This window comes from Pleurodeles waltl, chromosome 4_2, assembly GCF_031143425.1.
Source record: "Pleurodeles waltl isolate 20211129_DDA chromosome 4_2, aPleWal1.hap1.20221129, whole genome shotgun sequence".
NCBI classification, from domain to species: Eukaryota; Metazoa; Chordata; class Amphibia; order Caudata; family Salamandridae; genus Pleurodeles; species Pleurodeles waltl.
This window is the reverse complement of record NC_090443.1, coordinates 1023139118-1023161468: the sequence shown is the minus strand read 5'-3', so window position 1 is coordinate 1023161468 and position 22351 is coordinate 1023139118.

Genomic DNA, 22351 nt, shown 5'->3' with positions numbered 1-22351 from the left:
CCAATGCCAATATGAGTCCCGGATCCCGGAGCCCAGGGTCAAAAGAGAAAAGACTTGATTTGGACCAATTGATCCTGAGACCGGATATCATCGCGAAACGCTGTAACAGCATCCCCACCCTTGGGGGGATCTGCGTGATATCTCGAAAGAACAGGAGGAGGTCGTCAGCATACAACAATACTATGTGCATACCGTCCCCTAGGGTAATGCCCCAGTCAGTCCCCTCTCCACGCAGAGCCGCCACCAAGGACTCCATGGCGAGAGAAAACAGCAATGGTGAGAGAGGGCAGCCCTGTTTCGTGCCCCTGCACACATTGATCGGCTCCGATATCACGCCTCCTAGCTTTACCCGAACCTGCGGCCGAGTATATAACAGCTTAACCAGCCGGGCAAAGGAGGGTCCTATACCAAACTGCCGCAGCACCCTGAACAGGTAAGGCCATTCCAGAGAGTCAAAAGCCTTCTCCAAATCCAGGACGAGGCAGCCTGCTCTCGGCCAGTCCAGCCTCGCATGCTGCATGACGCGAAACAGCCGTCTAATATTGTGTGAGGTGTCTCTAGCCGGAACAAACCCGTTCTGGTCGGGCTGGACCAGGTCCGGGACCCTCGGGGCAAGACGCACTGCCAACACCTTAGCCAGAATTTTGTAGTCGGTGTTCAGCATCGCCAGGGGCCGGTACAACCCCATTTCCGTTGGGTCCCTCCCGGGCTTAGGAAGAGACACCAGCAGTGCCTCCCTCTGAGAGGCTGACAAGCAACCCCTCTGCACAGCCTCTTCATACATATGAAGCAACCGGGGCGCAAGTTGCGGCGCAAAGGCCTTGTAAAAGTCAACAGGTAAACCATCCGGACCCGGGGGTTTACCGGATGCAAGCTCACCAATACTGGACTTTATTTCCTCAAGATCAAGAGGCACCTCAAGCGCCTCCATCTGCTCCTCCTCCAAACATGGAAGCTCCACACCAGCGAGAAAGTTGTTACAGAGACTCTCCATGGGAGGTGTACCCGAAGCATATAGCGCCCCATAGTGCTTTGTGAACTCAGCGTGTATTTCCTGGGGCGTATACACCAACCCCCCCGCCTGCGATCGAATCTCCACGATGGGTCCCCTGTCGCAGTCATGTCGAATCAACCGAGCCAGCAGCCTGCCCGCCTTATCGGCCGAGGCATGGGTTCTCGCAGAGTGCGCAGCATAATTCAAACAGCGCAAGCGCTCAAGTGACGACAAGTGCTCAGTGCGAGCCACAGACAACTTCAGGTCTTCCGTCGAACTACCAGCCACCTCACCCTCTAGGCGCAGTGCAGTACGCTCCACTCGGGTCAAGTCACGCTCAACGGAGCGGCACAGACTACATTGGGTCCCCAGGCAATGCCCACGGATAAAAACTTTAAACGCATCCCATTCCAACAATCCCGACGAGGCTGTGCCCTCATTGTGCTCGAAGTACTCCGGAATCACAACGCCCAGTGACGTTCTAAAGGCAGCATCTTCCAACAATTCTGGTCTCCACCTCCAGGTGGGAACAGCCGGAGGAGAGGAGTCCCAACTCAGGCTCGCAAGCAGCGGATTGTGATCTGAATGCGTACGCCCCAAAGAATCTGTGTCTACAATCACTGGGGCCAGATTCTGAGTGCAAAACATCCTATCTAAACACACATGCAGGGAGTGCAGAGCAGAGTAGAATGAGTAGACCCTGTCCCCTCCAAATATTGACCAACTGCCAGTGCTGAGCCCAAGATACTAGGCCGTGCGCAGCTGTCACAAGCGGAGATGTGGGCAACGGAGAGAAGGAGCGATCCAAGTCAACATCAAGCACACTATTGAAGTCCCCACCTAGCAACCATGGAAACTCACTCCAACCCGCCAAGTGCTGGAATAATCCATGCAGGAAAGAGGTCTGGTATACATTTGGAGCATAGATGGAGCCCAGCACCACAGCATGACCCGCCAGTCTTCCTCGAATCAGAACACATCTGCCCTGTGGGTCTGTGATCCGCTCCTCTGCCGCAAAGGGAACTCCCGCTCTGATCCAGATCAGAGCACCCCTAGCGTACGCTGAGTGACCCATCGCATAGAGCTGCCCTCTCCAACGACGGTGCAACTGGGGGATCTCCGAGCCCACCAAGTGCGTCTCCTGTAGAACGCCAAATGGATTGAGTGCCTTCTAAGATAGGAGTAGATAGCATATCGGCGATTAGGGGTGTATCCGCCATCTAATCACAACATCAAACACACTGATTGGATTCAAGCACATACAACAGACGAGGTGTGCAGTCCCAGCAGTGTTTAGATTTCCAACACAGTTGAGGCAGCTTTTAAAAAGTTCATCCGCCGTGGCTGGTGTTACAGGTGGGCCCTCAACAAGGCCCAACTCGGAGGATCAGTCAGGTGTGGTAGGTCGATCACTGGGTGGCTGCAAAATTTCAGTCTCTGATTCTGATGCCAGCGGGGAGGCACTAATAGCTGCGGCCGAGTGAATCGCCTCTCTCCTCTCCTGTATGAGCTGCTCCAAGTCTGGTGCATGCGTCACAGGTCCAGCACTAGCTTCACCTCTCTTCCGGGCACGTCTGGCCCGGTTGCGCTTACTTCGCAACACCAGCACATTTCGCTTCGCCGCACGGCCCGAAGCACGCCCTGTTGACTCGAGCCACTCCCACGCCACCTCAGGTGTAGAAAAAAAATGTGACTTGTTCTCAGCCACGATGCGCAGCTTGGCAGGAAATAACAAGGAGTAGTTTAGGCCGAGAGACCTAAGTTTACGTTTCAAAGGCAGGTAGAAGGCCCGATCTCTCTGCACCGCTAGAGTGTAGTCCGGGAACAGCAAAATTTGCGCATCATCCACCCGAGGGGGCGGAGAGGTTCGCACAGTGCGGAGTATAATGTCTCTGTCCACATAATGGAGGAGGCGGATGATTAACGGACGAGAACCACTCCCCGGCGGTCTTGGCCGCATGGGAATCCGGTGTGCTCGCTCCACAGAGAAGAAGGGGATGAGCGTGCCCACCGGCCCCATTCCGCGCAGCCAACTCTCCGAGTAGGCCACCACGTCCTGGCCTTCCGTGCCCTCCGGCAGGCCAACCACCCGAATATTATTCCTCCTGAAGCACCCCTCCGCATCCTCCACTCGACGTTCCAACTCCGCTACACGGGCCAGCACATCCTCCATCTCCGTCTTCAAACGAGAGGCCGTTGGCGTCAAGTCGTCCACCCTTGCCTCAATCTCACCAGTTTTGTCCACCAGCTTACGGTGATCAGCATGCAGTAGAACAAGGTTGCTGGTCACCTTGTCTATTTTGGCTTCTAATGATGTGCAGGCCCGATCCAACGAGTCTCCAATGCGCTCCACCGCAGCAAGAACTGCATCTAGCTTCTGGCTGTTTTGCACCATCGTGTCCTATGTCCTCCCAGCTCCGGTACCAGAACGCAGGCGTCCCGCCCCCGCCATGTTCCAGGTCTCAGGTAAGTTCCACTTGCTCTCAAGGCGACACTCGCAATCTCACCACCAGCTGCACCTGTAACGTACCTTCAACTGATCACACTTGGCGCAGAGGGTCTAATGCAAGAATTTGCCACCAAGAGTACAGTTGTCTGATGCCGAATGGAGCAGCCAATGTCCACTTCCAACTCCACCCCACCAGCGCCCAGTGCCAACTGGGTCCGCAGCAGCAGGTACCAAAGGTGATCCTCCACGCGGCACTTTCGTCGCCGTTAAAAGATGGCTTATCCCGCAATTCCCACAGTTTCTCCACTCCTACAGCTGCTCAAGATGATGGGTCCTGGATCGGGCCGGGCATCCTCCCTCCCTCCTCCTTCTCTCAAGCGGGCCCCACCCAGGCACCACTGCGTCCCCGCCAGGCCCCTGAGGAGGCCACACAGGCCCGGTTCCCCGACCGGCCCCTGGGGAGCGCTCACCGGCGGCCCGTCTGCTCCGCTCACCTCTCCTCCTCTGGGTCGCCCCCGCCTCCACTAGTGCAGTAGCGGCCGCACAGACGCTCCGCCGCAGGGCTGCCTCCCGCGAGCAGCCCTCACCGACACCGCGCACGCCGATCCACGCAATGCGGCAACACCGCCACTCAGCTCGGCCCAGCAGGCCCCGGCCTACATGACTCCGGCCCAAGTCCTCCGTGGTCCGGCTCAGGAAGTCGACCCGCTGATCAAAAGTGTTGCAGCTTCGTCCGGGTCCGAACCCGGTCCCCTATGGGGCCTCCCAAGTCCTCTGCCCCCTCAGATGGCGTTGGATAAGCCGGGCGCGGTGCGGAGCTCTTTCAGCTCGCGTCCGCCATGTTTAGCGGCGTGGCCACGCCCCCTAATGTCTTCAAACTTATACTTATATTTTTTTCCTTGACTCTATCTTCACTTTGTTAGTCACTTTTCCTAAACTATGCTCTCCCACTCTTACTGCTCACTATATTTCCTTCTCAACCTATCTGTCTACAACCTCTTTCAGTATTTTGTTATAGTTTTTCAATCTCCCTTCTCTTTAGGTCTCATCTGAGACATCACACAATCCGCTGTCAGGTGTGACAATCAATCTTTTCTAAAAAAAAAAACAGAAAAAAGACTCTAAAAAGGAGCTTTTTGACCACTCTCTAATTACTTAGTTGGCTTCTTTGTCACTCTTATTTTCATCTTTTTCTTTGGTGAGCGCATGTCTGCATATGTTGGCCTCACTTTGTCTATGTGTTTTTGTTTTCTTCCTAATAGCATGGACCAAGTACTGATTGATTTCTTGATTAGTGTTCTTCCATGCTGCTTCCACTCGGATTGTGGTCCTCTATTGTTTGGGTTTGCTTGCAAGACAACTTGAAACCATCAGAGTTGAAGCTTCAGAGAGCTGAACATGAACCACTAGCAATAACAAAACTTTGTGCCATGTGGCCAGTATTTGAAACATACTTTTCGGTCGTCTTTCACTTTCATTAGTGATGAAGCTGTAAATGTACTCCCTTTGTTTAAGACTGTTGCATAATAGTATGGGGCACCTATTCTATTGTTTTTACACAACGTGGTGCAGCAGAGAAATTCGCTGCACTGCATTACGTGAAGGGGAGAAAGCAAACATGCTCCATATTTACAAGCATGGAGCACTTCTGCTCTCTCCTTTCTCTTATGGACTGTATGCTGCCTAGCACCAAAGCAGGTACCCATATGCCACAGTGAAAGCATGTCTGCATGAGGAGCAGGATTGTTTTTGTTGCAGAATGGGACACATTCCTGCACAAAAACAATCCTTAGAGGCATATTCCTTTTTCTGTATATGCTGCAGTATTTTCAGTCTACTGAGAGGCTAGGTGAGATATAACAGGTCACTCAAGGCGTGCACGCCCCTCCTTGGATATGGGACTTGGTTGACTTCATTCAGGGTTGGGGAGGAGGAAGAGGGCAATGAGAATATAGAAGAGGACCATGGCAGTAGAGAAAGAACCAGGAGGCTGAGCAAGAGTAGCAAATGGAAGTGAAGGACCGAGTGAAGGAGAGCAGAAGGAAGAAGAGGAGGGCTAGACCGATAAGGAGGGGCTATTCAAAACCAGAAAACAAGGGTATAGAAGTATGTTCAGGACAAACAGCGCAGAAGGACTACAATACCCACAATCAGGAGGGCAGGAAGAGGAATAGGATGTGGCCCAGCTAGAGGACAGATTGGCCGGGAGGAAGAAGGAGGTAGAAGAGGAAGAACAGAACCAGCTGTGGAAGCATCACTAGGAAGAACATGACCATCAGGACTAGAACAGGACCAGGGCCTCTCGGAGCACCTGAATGAGTGCGATAAGGTTCAGGGGGTAGGACCACGACAAAAAGAGCCAGGAGACTGAGGAGAACTAGTAGAAGAAGGAGAGGAAAAACTAAAAGGACAAGGATTAGTAGGAGGACCAAGTGCAGTAGGAGGACCAGCACGACAAGAAGGACTAGGACACCAGGCTCAGAACTTTCAGGATGTTCAAGTTAGGGCCACTGGGAGGATGAGGTTTGAGGGATCCAAAACGAGGATGATCAGGCGGACCAGGAATAAGAGAAACAGGTGGAGGAGAACTAGAGGGAGAATCAGGAGGAAGATAAAGAGGAGGACCAGAATTCATGTAATTTCAGACTACATGAGCTGCTTGGTAAATCTTAATTTGGATACTGCACTTCTAGCTAGCAATCAAGTATAAAGGGAAATATATGAAATATGTAGAAAGGACTAATCTAATCCCAGATTGGTTTATTGTTTTACTTATAAATCCCCAGTATATGGCACTGCCTGTAATCATGGCTTGTAAGTTAACTGTCAGTAGTGGACTGCAGCACATATTGTGCCACCTGTAAAGTGACAATGCAAATGGTGTCTTTAGGCTGGCCCCTGCAACCTAAGTATAGTTTTAAAACTGTAAATTGAACCTGCCTAAATGAACCTCTTGCCTAAACCTTCCTTTTTAATACTTCTATGTCACCTCTAATGGTGGCTCTAAATGCCCATAGGGCAAGGTGCATGGTATCTAAAAAGTAAGACATGATCTTAAGTTTTACATGTCTTGGCAGTGCAAAATATCCAAAGTCATTTTTCCTGGAGACAAGGATGACTCTCCCATAGAAAAGCACTGGTCTAAACTTAGACCAAAAGTCTAACTTTACTAAGAGTAGATTAGACTTTTGGTCTAAGCTTAGACTTTTGGTCTAAGTTTTCCTTTGTGAATCGTGCTCCAGAACTGCAGATGTCTTCTCCTGGCTCAGCAAACCAACCCCTAATACCTGCCACTCTACTTGCCAGCTTGCAGACAGAAGTGCTCATTTTAGAACAGGAGGAACATCAGCATGGACAGCCCGTTTTGGAAGGCGGAGGTTGGTAGGCTAAAAGTCAACCCCTGCTAGATGATCAAATATTTAGTGGGCAGTCTAATTTCCTGTAATTCCTAAGGAACTCTGCTACTATTTAAGTCGGGTCCTCATCGTAATGCAATAAGGTGCGCATCCAAATTTTGGGTGCAAATTCACACACACTAATTATATTTTTCACATTAGGTAGGACAAACTCACATTGGGTAGATAAGGTTAAGCAGGTCCTGATGAAATGCCATTGATCCGCTAAGGGACAGATTAGGTGTGAAACATGTTGACCACTGGATTTAGCAATCTAAGAACCATGATTTTTCCTGAGATCCACACTTTGTGTTTTTAATCCTTGACAGAGACCCCATGAATCAAAATTATGTAGGGGAATCTCCTGTCAATTTTAGCAGTAATTAATTACTAATATCCACTTACTCAGAAGTGCACAAGTCACTACGATTGGGTCACTTTACTAAGAGGCAAGATGCTAAAAAGATCACCAGCTAAGTGCTCCCTTAGGGGGCCTGCTGGGCATTTCATAACTGACCAATGAGGAGCACAGCTCAATGATGAAGTATGCCACCGTTGGTGGGTGAGAGCTTGTGCTCCCAAATGGAGCTAACCTTGATGACCAGAGTGGGTCCAATACCTTAATATAGCCTGGTTTCCTACGTTTATTTTGGAACGGCACACTTTTTTGTTTTTGATTTATATTATGTAGAGAGGACGTGTGCCAGACCATTGTCCGTCTCTGCCTCTCCTGGGTTTTGTAGTTGTGTTTGCTACCTTCACCCAGTGCATGTGTTGTGTTTGGCACATTTACCTAGCCCATGCAAGGGTTTTAGCTAGCATCACTTTGTGCTTTGGATATTTAAACTCAAATTCAACACTGAAAAAGTCAGACCACAAATCTCAGAATGCAATGAATGTGGATTGAACAGCCAGAACTGACAAGTGTCATACATAGTAACTGAAGTACACAAAAAAGAGATGGATGGAATGCCTGAATTAATTACCACCGGCAATTACGCAGGGCTCATCTCAGTCCATTGTTATTTTGCACACAATGCCACCTCCTACTCCAATAGGGACAGTTCAACCTGAACTGCCAGGTCAGGTTCTCCTTTAACCAGAACTCCAGCAACTCAAGACTGGTTGATTGCTGCTATTCAGTCAGGTGTAGCTTGGTTTCAGTCATGCAGGACCTAGGCTGATTTACATCAGTGTTGTAATAAAACTTTAGGGGGAGAGGTCTGCAAGGAACCATGATGGGTCCCCCCAAACCTGTGCCGTACACTGTTTCACCACCTCTGGCCTCCAGAAGCGATACACAGGGTATTCAAAGCCAGAGGCTTTAGCATTGACCAGTACAGTTATTCATGAGGAGATACACTTAAGTGTGATAGAAACATTTGCTATATAAATCACACAAAAAATATAAAAAATATAACCACTCTTGAAAATAAAAAAAATCTATGAATATTATTTTGCATTTTCAGGTTAGCACATTACATGGTATCATGATTTTGAGTGAGTTGTATTTGAAAGTAATAGTTTCTAGATATGAAATTAGAAACATTCAAGAACCTCCGTCCTTGTGCCCTAACGACGATGCCATGAGTCAAGCAAGTGCAAGTGAGTTATGTGCACTTCATATCTGATCAATATGGTTTAAATAAGGAAAAGCATTATAGACTGACCTATATGAAATGTTTCTAAATCAGAAATTCTAAACTGAATTACTTTATAATGCCCTTAAATTGGATAGTCAACTACAATGTGGCACACTAAAAAATGTGTGGTTAATTTTCTTCCTAGAGGAAACTAAGACTCTCTGTTCTAAAATGCTAACTTGAAAAATACAAGTATGATATGCTGAATCAAACTGACACTATAGGAGGCGTCTTTGTAGAAAAATGAACATTATTTAGTGACCAAGTGAATGGGCCCTGTTCTTTTATTGCTTCCTAGTCCATGTTGCAAGGGGTGGGACTGAGACAGAGATTTGGCCCAAGCAAGGCTTCTTACGTACTTAGAGTTCAAACCTATTCACAGAGCTTGCACATTCAGTGTTAGAAATTGAGTTTCTGGTTGTCAGAGTATGTACCATGTGCAAGCAGGAACCACAACCTGGTCAAGGTAAGTCAGACCCACACTAAAAGTTAACCTGTGCTCACCATCTGGTAGCTTGGCATACATCAGTCAGGCTTATATAAAAAGGCAATGTGTTAAGTATTTGTGCCGCATGCACACACAGTCACACAATGAAAACTCCACAAAAAGACTCCACACAGGTTTAGGACAATATATTATTATATTTTGAACAAAACAAAACTAAAATTGCAAAAATCCAATAAGTTGAGAGATGCCGACCATGATGGTGCTTGGGCTGGCTACAGCACCCATGCAGGTCCCGGTGAACAAAGTACCTTTCTTGATCACAACAGCAAGATGCGCAGAAACATGCGTTGATTGGGTCCTCGCTGGGATGTCGATGCGTCGATCTGTCCCATGCAGTGATGGCGATGTGTCAGCCCTGAAGACAAGCGCTGGAGCTGAGGTGCGTTGGTTCCAAAGAGCAATGCACTGGGTTTCGCCATCCAGTCGAGGGATGTGTTGCGGAATGTGTCAATCCCTGTAGACTGCTGTGGCCGCGATGCTCTGTTCCAAAGTGTGGTGCACAAGTTCTGCTACACGCATGCAGGTATCTGGGTCCACTTCCAGTGAATCATGCACTATAGCAGGGGTAGATACTTTGATATCCCAGAGTCTCAAGGAGCAGGAGGCAAACCAACAAGCCCTTGGAGCACACTTAAGGTAAAAAGGCATAGTCTAATTCCCCTTCAGCAGAGTCCAGCCGGCAACAGGGCAACACAAGAGAAAAGCAGGCCTTCCAGGTCTAGCAGTCCAGCAGATGAGTCCTTTAAGCAGCACAGCAGTTCTTCTAACAGAGTCCATTTACAGGTCTAGTAGTGTCTGATTTGCTAGGTTCAGAGACCCAGTAATTATACCCAAAAGTGCCTTTGAAGTGGGGGTGACTTTAAAGAAGGTGTAGTGCTTTCCTCTTATCTAGTTTCTAAGCACTAACATAACACAACAGAAATGCACTTCTGAGGTCAAAGAAGACTTTTATTGTTGTTAATTCTTCCCCAACCACAATATTTATGAATGACGAATTAGTAGCTTTCAAGTCCGCGTTAATCAAACAAAATATATCAGTTTGCAATATACACAGCAGGTTATATTTATAAGATATTGAATGCAAAGCAAAACAAATACTTCACCGTGTGGGAATTATTTACAGCTTCATCTTTCTAAGGTCTGCAAGCTGATGACCCCTGTCAGCCGCGAGAAAGAGAGATTCATCTACCCACACGGGATTGCTGGCAGCCTGCGCCAAGCTCCAGCACGAGGTCCGGCAGATTCGAATCCGACTCTCTGCAGCCTGTTACATTCGTTACAAAGGTGTGCCCCCTCCTCTCAGACCTGGGAAACTGAGCAAGCCTTTTGGAGACTGGCCAGGTCTCCAAGACTACTCCTGTTCCCAAGCTCAAGCGAAGAGAAAAACAACACCCATGTACTCTCTCTTATCATGTCTAGTCTACTGTGAGAAAAACATCTTGGTTCTCTGGTGCAAAAACACAGCTTGGAAAAATACAGCTTGGATTCTCAACTGCAATGTCTAACTCCACGTTAAAGGCAATGGGCAGCTAACCTAGATATCAAATGCAATGTCTAGTGTCATGTCAAAGCCAATAAGCATCTAAGCTGAATACAAAATGCAATGTCTTATATCATGTCAAAGCCCATAGGCAGCTGAGCTGAATACAAAATGCAATGTATAATATCATGTCAAAGCCAATAGGCAGCGGAGCTGAATACAAAATGTAATATGTGATATCATGTCAAAGCCAATAGGCAGCGGAGCTGAATACAAAATGTAATATATGATATCATGTCAAAGCCAATAGGCAGAATATCTAATAGCATGTCAAAGTCAATAGGCAGCTAAACTGAATACATCATGTCAAAGTCAATAGGCATGCAATGTCAAAGCCAATAGGCGGCTAGACTGGATACAGCATGTCAAAGCCAATAGGCAGAATACAGAATGTAATGACTAATGCAATGTCAAAGCCCATAGGCGGCTAAACTGAACAAAACATACCATGTGCTACTGGTGAACATTGAGCAACTAATATGCGCAGTGGTGAAACACAAAGTCATTGGTCAAAACAAACTTTATCAAATGGCAGTACATTCCGCCCTTTGACCAATGAATTTTTGTTTCACATATCTCTTGTTTCAAACAAAAACAAAAAACAAAAAAAACATCAGCACAAAAAAAAACATTATCAGTAAGTCAGATTTGAATGATCAAAGCAATCCCTGTAAAGCAATAGAAGTGAATTAACACATTGATCTCATAACCTTTCACATCAGATACATCTACATAGAGAAGACTGAGCAATTTTTTTTTTCTCTGAATAAGTCTCTAATTCAACAGTGTTAGCAATTTGATGTGGCATGAGTTCTGCTCATGTAAAGGTGCACGGTCCACCTGAAAGGTTTGCTGGAAGATAAGCAAAAGTCAGAGTTCCATACGAGAAGGGGAAAAAAAAAAAAACACAGCTTAGTTCCAGTGGAAGAATGCAATCAAACAAGTTGAACTTGAACTGAAGGCGCAGTTTGCGCAAAATGGATCCATGGTGCTGGCACTTTACTCAGCCAGGTTCAGGTTGGGGGTTCGGTCCCTTCCCCGACCCCACACGCACACACTGGAAAGGGGACCACACAGCACACTCAGGGACAGTGGCGAAACGTGGTAGGATCTGCAAAAGAAACAAGTATGACTTTTCTTGCAAATAACATTTTTCATTTAAACTGCACCCTTCCTCTTTCTTTCCCTGTTTTATAATCAGCAGGACGTTTTTGAGGCCCTTTGTTATATTTTCTGCAGGTTCTGGAGGATCACTTGGGGCTTCAGCCCACACATCAGTACTGAGGTTTTTATCTGCTGCGCCACAGCTTCCCTTTTCTTGCACTGTCAGAAGGGCTGGGGCAGACTCCTTCTTTAACAAACCTCCATTCACTGCACTTTTGCCAAGTTGGGCCATTCTGTCTCCAATTTGTATGAATGAATCAGATTCTTTTCTAGGTATCAGCATAATTTCGATTTTTCCTTGGTAATTTGCAGCAATCACTCTCCCTAAAACCTGATCAATTTGCCATTTCTGTCCTGGTAACTTTCCTCTCCCCAACTGCTCTGTGACTGCTTGCATGACAGATTGCTTTTGTGCGTGCTGCACAGTTTTTATCAAATCTAGGGGAATGTGCATCTCTCTCATCTCTGCCCACCTGTAAGTGGCTTTTTCTCTCAGCTGTTCACATTTCTGGGGCACCCACTTAGCCATCCCCACTAAGGCAGAATTCTGGGTGTACACTTCTCTCTCTGAATTTTTCTCATTAACCTCTGCAAGGTAATTGAACCAGTTAGGTACAAGCCATGTGGCTAAAACATTATCAAAGAACCAAAAATCAGTGTAAAAATGACACATCTCACGTAGCTCTTGCTTTAAAATCTGACACACATTATACAACGCTGTTCCTTCTACTGTGCCAGAAAGCAACATTTCAGTCAATGAATCATTAGTAAAAACAAACATGCTTTTTATCTTCAGTGGACACGAATTCAAATGGTGCACTCAACTTCATTGGTAACTCTTTTACCTGTGGTACTCTAGCCCTGTCTTGCAAGTACCAGATCCAGTGTATGATCCTAGCTAAGGGCACTATTTTCTTCCCTTGTTCATGATTTACATGTACATCAGTTTTTTCTTCTTGCACTGCGCAGAAACCTAAAGTCTGCATTTTTTCATTTGCCAAATCACAAGCGCGCAGCTGCATATTATTTTTCACAGTGACCAAATACAAAAGTGTTAGGATTTCTCTCAAACGAGAGCTATTCTTTTTCCAAAAATCAAACAAGCTAATGAAAGTCGGCTCTTTCTCTAAAATCTTTGGTTTTACTTGTGCATTTTGCAACGGTAACTCGTAAATCACATTCTGGTCTCTCTCGTCCATCTTATCAGTTAAGGAATGCATTTTGTCTGCCAAAAACCCTGGCTCACAGCTCGGAGCTGTCTTAACCCCCTCATTACTGGAATGGGACAAGAAAGATTCTTCAAAAACAGCCTTTTTATAACTTTCAGTCGGGCTAATTTGCTCACGCAAATTCCTATTTTCATGTTCCAACTTCCTACATTTCTCCTGCATTTCTCTGTAAGCAGATAAAGGTATCCAGACCTTTCTGTCATCATTACTTCCAAAAGACACGTTTTCTACATCAGGCATTTTAGCTACACATGCATTTTCTTCTGTAATTCCCCAAACAGAAAACAATTCACAGTTTTTCTTAGCACCATCAGGCAGTTTATCAACACATGTCTCAGACATGGTCTGCCGTGCTACTGTGATTCTCCAAACAGAACAATTTCTGTAATTCTCCAAACAACAAAAACAATTACACTTTTAAAGTGTGCACTTAGAAATCTACCAACTCGTCAACACCCTCTTAATCACCTCTTAATGACCGACCCCAGACTCCTGGTACCAATTGTAGTGCTTTCCTCTTATCTAGTTTCTAAGCACTAACATAACACAACAGAAATGCACTTCTGAGGTCAAAGAAGACTTTTATTGTTGTTAATTCTTCCCCAACCACAATATTTATGAATGACGAATTAGTAGCTTTCAAGTCCACGTTAATCAAACAAAATATATCAGTTTGCAATATACACAGCAGGTTATATTTATAAGATATTGAATGCAAAGCAAAACAAATACTTCACCGTGTGGGAATTATTTACAGCTTCATCTTTCTAAGGTCTGCAAGCTGATGACCCCTGTCAGCCGCGAGAAAGAGAGATTCATCTACCCACACGGGATTGCTGGCAGCCTGCGCCAAGCTCCAGCACGAGGTCCGGCAGATTCGAATCCGACTCTCTGCAGCCTATTACATTCGTTACAAAGGTGTGCCCCCTCCTCTCAGACCTGGGAAACTGAGCAAGCCTTTTGGAGACTGGCCAGGTCTCCAAGACTACTCCTGTTCCCAAGCTCAAGCGAAGAGAAAAACAACACCCATGTACTCTCTCTTATCATGTATAGTCTACTGTGAGAAAAACATCTTGGTTCTCTGGTGCAAAAACACAGCTTGGAAAAATACAGCTTGGATTCTCAACTGCAATGTCTAACTCCACGTTAAAGGCAATGGGCAGCTAACCTAGATATCAAATGCAATGTCTAGTGTCATGTCAAAGCCAATAAGCATCTAAGCTGAATACAAAATGCAATGTCTTATATCATGTCAAAGCCCATAGGCAGCTGAGCTGAATACAAAATGCAATGTATAATATCATGTCAAAGCCAATAGGCAGCGGAGCTGAATACAAAATGTAATATGTGATATCATGTCAAAGCCAATAGGCAGCGGAGCTGAATACAAAATGTAATATATGATATCATGTCAAAGCCAATAGGCAGAATATCTAATAGCATGTCAAAGTCAATAGGCAGCTAAACTGAATACATCATGTCAAAGTCAATAGGCATGCAATGTCAAAGCCAATAGGCGGCTAGACTGGATACAGCATGTCAAAGCCAATAGGCAGAATACAGAATGTAATGACTAATGCAATGTCAAAGCCCATAGGCGGCTAAACTGAACAAAACATACCATGTGCTACTGGTGAACATTGAGCAACTAATATGCGCAGTGGTGAAACACAAAGTCATTGGTCAAAACAAACTTTATCAAATGGCAGTACAGAAGGGTCTTGTTAGACCTGGCATCTTTGGCGTGGTTTGCCCTGTCTTTTTGCCTCTGCTTCCTGTATTTTTGACTGTGTGCTGGATTTTGTTTTTTGTTGATTTTCGGTACTCTGGCCACTGCTGACCAGTGCTAAAGTGCAAGTGTGCTCTAAATAAATTGTATTGGTAATTGGCTTTTCCATGATTGGTATATTTGATTTACTAAGTCCCTATAAAAGTACATTAGAGGTGCCCACGGCCTGTAAATCACATGCCACTAGTGGGCCTACAACACTGATTGTGCCACCCACAGGAGTAGTCCTGTAAACATGCCTCAGACCTGCCATTAGAGCATCTGTGTGTGCAGTTTTAAACTGCCATGTCAACCTGCCAAGTGCACTCACTTGCCAGGCCCAAACCTTCCCTTTAAGTACATGTACAGCACCGCTAAGGTAGACCCTAGGTAGCCCCATGGGCAGGGTGTAGTGTATTTAAAAGGTAGGACATGTATGCTAGTGTGTTTTACATGTCCTGATAGTGACATTCTGCTCAATTTGTTTTTCACTTTTGTAAGGTCTATCTCTTCCATAGGATAACATAGGGATTGCCTTAAAATATCTCTTATTTGCAACTTCCCATTGGGAGCCGATAGAGACATGGAGTTTGGTGTGTCTGAACTCACAATTTAAAAATAAATCTTTAAGTAAAGCTTGTTTTTAGATTGTCAGTTTGAAAATGCCACTTTTAGAAAGTGGGCATTTTCTTGCTTAACCATTCTGTGCCTCTGCCTGCCTGTGGAATCAATGTCTGCTTTAGACTGACAGGGGCTGGTCGTGCGTACAATCAAGACAGACAAACAAAGGGAGCTGAGGTGTGCCCTGCATATGCTGATCTACCATCAACTAGCTGATGGGTCTTCCCGGGCTAGAGTGGTGGGAGGAGTTGTCACTGGCACCTGGTTAGTGCTCTGCCTGTTCTCTCACAATGCTGTCTCCTCCCCCCAGGGAGTGTGTCTGGAGCCAGGCCTAGGCAGAGCAGGATCTTGTGAACAAGAGAATATCCTTTAAAATTTGCCTACTTCAAAGACAGAAATGAGTATAAGTAGTGGATCCAAAACCCCAGACGTTTTGAACACTGGATCAAGAGGCACATGTGCCAAGGAGAACAGCTGAAGAGTTGTGAGGAGCAGCACTGCCCCTTTGCTACGTGTGCTTTGCAGGTTTGGCCTGCAGTTGCTGCTTCTGGTTTTGAGAGGACAAAGACTGGACTTTGCTGTGTATCCTGCTTGTGAAGTTTCTCCACAGGCTTGGACTGTTAAGAAGTCTCAGGGACAGTAAAGTCTTCACCTGCCAGCACTTGGGTACGCTTGCGGAGGCCCCTGACTTGCCAAGTGGTGCCTAGTCCAGTACCTGGGCCCTTTGGAGTGAAAGTTGGCCTAAAAACAAGGAGAACCAGGCACATGACTCCGGACAACTCCAGAACAGGAGCTGCTGCCCGACCCTGTGCCACTAATTGCAAACTGAATCCGTGGTCCCCCTTGAAGTGCAACAACCCCACTCAACGCAGCAGGACCGATGCTGCTGCAGTGCCTCAGAAGACCCGTAACAGCATGAGTCCCGAGTGCCGTGACACCGATGTCCGGGACACCCGACACAGCCGCAGCGCCTGTGGCCCCATGGTGTGACTGACACCCATACAGGCCGCCTCAAGTCTTGATCCGCTGGACTTATGAACCCCGCTGGGTAATAAGGAACCAATGCCTCCCCGCTGACGCCGCCTCACCTTCACTGTGGTATTTTCACTGTGTTACTATGTGTGGGTAAAAATAGTTAACACATTGCCTCTGGGATAGGCCTGAGTGCTTGTACCAAACTACCCTGGGGTTGAGCAGGGGTTATATTAGGTGTGTGACTCCCTTACCCTGACTAGTGTGAGGGCCCTACTTGGACAAGGTGCAAGACTGCCAAATAGGGACCCCATTTCTAACAGGTCTTGGCAGTGCACATGTATCATTTTTTCTTCAGCCCTGGCTCCATACTATATTTGGAGTGCAATCAATAGGTATGGGGTCAGGCCACTACCTATTCAGATGTGTGTGTGTGTCAGCCCCTCACTTCCTGCCCAGGAAGAGCCATCAAAATGTAGATGAATGCAGATAAGCACTCAGACACACCAATTCTTCTTATGTTTGTGGCTGTCTAGTTGGAATGCACAAAGGGTAACTGTCAACCACAACAGATGTGTATTGGAGATAGGCGGCAGGCACGCAGAGCTGTAAGAGCTGAAAAAATCTCACTTTCTAAAACTGAGATTGCTAAAATAGTTATGTTAAAGCCACTTTTACCAGTAATAATGATTTATCATTACCATTCCAATGATATGAAACATGATCAGCTACTTCTTTCTAATCAGGAATTTCAGCTAAAAAAGTGTATTAAGGAATTCCCAATGTTACCCTATGAGAGGAGTGGTCCTCACAGTAGTGAAAATCAAATTTGGCTGTTTGTCACTACCAGGACATGTAAAACTTAAAAATGCATCTCCTACCTGTTGCTTACACAGCACCCTGCCCTATGGGCTAGGTAGGGCCTACTGTTGGGGTGGCTTTTGTATAATAAAAGGGGTGTTTAGGGCTTGGCAAGTGGTTTTAAATGCCAAGTCAAAGTGGCAATAAAAATGCACACATAGGCTCTGTAGTGGCAGGCCTGAGACATGTTTATAGGGCTACTTGTGTGGGTGGCAAAAGCAGTGCTGTGGGCCCACTAGTAGCATTTAATCTACAGACCCTGGGTATGTGGTATACCACTTTACAAGGGACTTACAAATGTGCCAGTTGTGCATACATCAATGTTTCCATGTTTAGGGGAGAAGCACATGCACTTTAGCACTGGTCAGCAGTGGTAAAGTGCTCAGAGTCCTAAGGCCAGCAGGAAGACTCAGCAAAAACAGGAGGTAAAAGGCAAATGGTTTGGGGGAAGACCACTCTAAGGATGATAGGTCTAATAGGTAGCCATTGTACAGAAGAGCTATTCTTCAATTTATACAGCTCTTATCGGTGCTTTCTTTTATACAGCATAGTTGTATCTAATACGTAAAGGCTCAGCAGACCTGACACAGCAGAGCTATACCTACGGTTATATGGCTATTACAGACAATTGCTGTTAGACAAGAGGCTAAATCACATTAACACAAACCGTGCAGGCTCAGACCTTGCACAGGCTTGGACCTGTTATGTTATGGTAAAAACATTTTTTAGAGCGCAGAGACCCCCGCAGACGGCAAAAGCATTCACTCAAGACTGTGCAAAGTAAAAAGTTAAGCTGTTAATTATTTTTTAAAGGTAGAAAAAAAATGCAAGTCAACAATGTGGAATTGCAAGGTACTCCATTCCTATAGAGAAAGCCCTTCCACCCCAGTTTGGGCAGAGAGGACCTAAGAGGTCTAGATGAGGTATACCACCTAAACCTTGCATTCATTTGTTCCGTGTTCTGGAAGTAGAGGGCCTTATGCACCATGCAGAGAGCTTTGAAAACAATCCTCTTTCTGATAGGCACCAATGAAGAGCACGCAGCCCCTCTCTCACCGATGCCTGTCTAGGGATATTCAGGGTGAGGTGGGCAGCTGCTATCTGAATGACGTGCTTGCGTTCAGAAATAAAGTATTGCAGTAGTCCAATCAAGAAGTAATGAGCGCGATGCCAACCACCTGGCACAACTCCAAAGGAATAAAAGGAAAAATCTTCCTCAAAATGTTAATGATATGAAAGCAAGTGCTGGTCGTACAGCTAGCCTGGGTGTCAAAGCTCAAGGAGTTATCCACCAAAATACCCAACTTCTTAGCAGTTTTCACAGCACTAGAAAGAAACCCACACTCCTAAGGCCACCAGATTTTGGACCAGAATCTTTGGCACCAAAAACCAAGACCTCTGTCTTGCTGTTATTGAGTTTTAATACATTGTTGTTCATCCATTTCTCAATACCAGACATGCAAAGCCTAAAAGATTCAGCAACTTCGATCACATTGTTGGAAATTGACACAATAATTTAGGTGTCATCGGCGTATGACTTGATTCCAAAGCCAAAGGACCGCACCGGGGCCACCAAAGGTACACAGATGTTAAAGATGTTTGAACTCAATGGGTAGCCTTTGGAGGATGCTTCAAGGAAGAGTAAAGGCATCCACTTTAAAGTCACCACAGCTGACCACCTGAGCGCTTTCCAAGAGGAAGGCGGAAAGCAGCCAAAGGACAGCACCACCAACCCCTTATCTCCTCCAACCTTTGAATAGGTTGTGTTGGCCATATTGTATCAAATGCTGCAGACAAGACAAGCATTATAAGTATGGCCACACCCCCCTGGTCAACATGGCAGCAGATGTTATCGGTTACTGCCACAGGTGCAGTCTCCATGTTGTGTCCATCCCTGAAACCATTTTATGAAGGGTCCAGGCAGTCATGAGTTTCTATATAGTTGACCAGTTCCAGATTTAAAATTTTTTCCAAAGGTTCAGCTGGACGTGGGAGCAGGGAGATCAGGCGATAGTTCTTAAAATCGTCCGGATCAGCATTTTTTCAGTAATGGAGTGACTACAGCTCTTTTCCAGGGCGCAGGAAAGGTACCAGATTGAGTAATACCCCTGAGAGTATTATGCTGGAAGTCGGTAATAGAATCGGGAGCCATATGGAATATTTTTGCTGAGCAGGGATCCAAAGGGGACCCAAATTTAGTGCCTAAAAGGTGCAGGCGAGAGATGGTCAGAAACTCCAACAGTTATGTTTAGAGGAGTCCACAGGCAGGGAGTTACCGTAGAAAGAAAGATCAAATGTGGAGTACATGTCTAAGATCTTGTTTTTAAAGAAAAGTGCCATATCATCACAGAAAGTTTGAGAGGTGAAAGCCTGGTTTGAGAGGGAGGGGAGGTCAGATCTTTAATAGTTTTAAACAGCAGCTTAGAAGAATTACCTGCCGTACTGATTTTGTCAGAAAACAAAGCTGTTTTTGCAGCCTTAACAGCTGATTTGTACTGAGCCAGTAAGGTCTTATGCTTGGCTTTTTCCAAACGTTTACCCCCAGTGGAGGTGGTAAACAACCACTTGCACTCCTGTCAGTGACATTTAAAATACAGCTCCTTCAATTCAGCCAAGAACCAGGGGGCAGAAAGTTTGGTTCTGGTCGTAGGTTTAGACCTTAAACAGGCAATGGAGTCTAGAGAAGATGAGACCCAAATATCAAAACTTTCTGCCAAGTAGCTTAGTGGGGTCACTGAGTTATGTTTAGAAGCACAAAGAGCTCATCCAAAATTAGCTGGGGTAATCTTGCATTTTTCCACGTACTGTGCTTTACAGGGGTTTGATTTACATTAGAATAGGCCAAGGGGACACTAAATAGAATAGTGTAATGATATGTCCAATTCAGAGGACAACTTTCATTTATGCTGAGATCAGGATGCCGTCAAGAGTGTGTCCCGAGGAGTGAGTAGGACTCTTAACTTTCTGGGACAATTCAAAAGTGAGCATTACCTCAAGCATAGAGGGAGAATCCTTATTAGATGGATTATCAAAATTAAAATTAAAACCCTCTAAAACAGTGGTGAATCTATAATTTAGATAGGGTTCAATAGACTGACCCCAAGCTTCTAAGAAATTGGCCCTTAATTCAAGTGGTCTGCAAACTAAGGGTCATATTTACAAGAAAGTGTCACATCAGTCCTTGTACACCACTTTTCTTGTGTCCCCCTACGGGCACCTGACAACAGCATGGTTGCGCTATATTTACAATACGGCGGACCATGGCGATCGTTAGGACAATTGCGTCAACATTTTTTATGCTATTGTGGCGCTTTGCTGCACTAGCATAACATTTTTTTACTCTAGTGAAGCAAAGCACAGGGAGACCCGTTGATTAGAATGGGTGCGTCATTTTAATGCCTGATTTTAATGCCTGCTCTGAGCAGGCATTAAAAATGATGGAAAAAAATGGGCCAGTGAAATTTTGTACATTTCACTGTGCCATTTTTTCAGGCCTCCCTGTGTGGGAAAAGCCCCCCCTTGCATACATTATGCCTGGCATAATGTGGGGCAAGGGTTTACAAAGTGGTGCAATGCAAACATTTCGCCACTTTGTAAATACGGCATGGGAGAAAGGCCTCCTTAAGGCCGCCTTAGTAAAACAATATGACACAAGAGCGGCACAAGGTAGCGCTAGGTGCTTGTAAGTATGCCCCTATGATCCCTGAAAAAGTGTCTTTGGCTAAGAGCTTAAGTCTAAAACAGGCTGCCTCCGTGCCATCTATACTGTTAAAAGGTATAGACTCCAGCGTACAACAAAGAGAATTGCACAAGCCACAATGCAACTTTCCAGAGTCTAAGGCTGTTGCACATAGAATATTGGCCTCAGAGAAGCCTGAGTTGGCTTTATTATAGGGCACTAATAATTCCATATTAGACATAAAGTGGAAGTCACAGTTAGGTCAATGCTTTATAGGGGGATTAGAGACATTCAAAGTCTTAGGACAGACCACCTGGGAAGTTGCAGCTTGCTGGTCCGGGAGCTGCTTACGTGACCAACAATGTGCCTGATTTAGGTAAGTTTTGGGACTAAAACCAATGGGCTGGTTCGCGCCAGCAGTGCACCCACACTGGCATGCCCACACAGGCATGCTGCTTATAAGGCAAGACACATGAAGTTCATGAGGCCACTAGCATGCTGACCTGCACAATGGCAGAGTGCACAGAACAGAAGTGGAGGAAGAATGAAACCAGCACCCTCTCCCCACAGTATATATGGCTGTGGTAGACCACATGGTGTTTGAAAAACAATCAAAAGGCCCCACCCACCCATCGAAACAACACCCCCAAAGTTGCCAAAAATATAAAAGAAAGCAATTGTAAACTAAATGTTTTTAAAAGTATACGTTGCAGAAATGCTCATTGTCCAAAAGAAGTACGCTGCCTAGAATGCATGCCACATAAAAATGTAAAACATCAAACTCTAAAATTAAACAGTTAAAAAATGCACGCAGCACCTACGGAGTGCAGCGGGAGCAGGGAAGCACAGCTTAACTCCAGGGCCAGGTGTAGCGCCCCCATGACCTCCTTCTCCACAGATGCCCTCACTACCACTCTCCAGGAGTGCACCTCATCCCTTCTTAGCCCCTCTTTGACATACATTTAATTTTCTATAATGCTCCTCATAGTTCACGCACCTTGGCAGAGGGGATTACTCCATCCCAAATGTGAACGATATCCTGTCAGCCTTATTACAAGCTCCATAAGGTGTAATGGAACTTGTAATACAGCGGGCGGGATATCAGTCACATTTGAGTCAGAGTAATCCCCTCCGCCAAGGTCGTAATCAGGCCCACAGTGTTCTGTGATCTGCATAGCACATGTTCTGTGCAGCAGGCACATTAACCCTCTGCACTACTTCATGATGAGCCAAAACTGCCACTGGACATATTTTTGATATCTCACCAGTACTATGTTGACTATTATTAATCTCCAGAGCCATGCTGACATTTTTATAGTTGCTTGGAAACTGCTGGGCGCACAAGGTAGTTCATGTGCTCTTAAACCCAAAGTTCATCTTTAAGTACTGCGCCCCCCACCAAGTCAGGACCAGGGAAAGCTGCACCAGCATGCACTGCCCTAAAGATGGCTCTGCTTGACTCAACCCGCACAGAGAAATGCATTCAACAACTCACTAGTTTCAGGAACCTTCCCCTCCACCCTCAAGA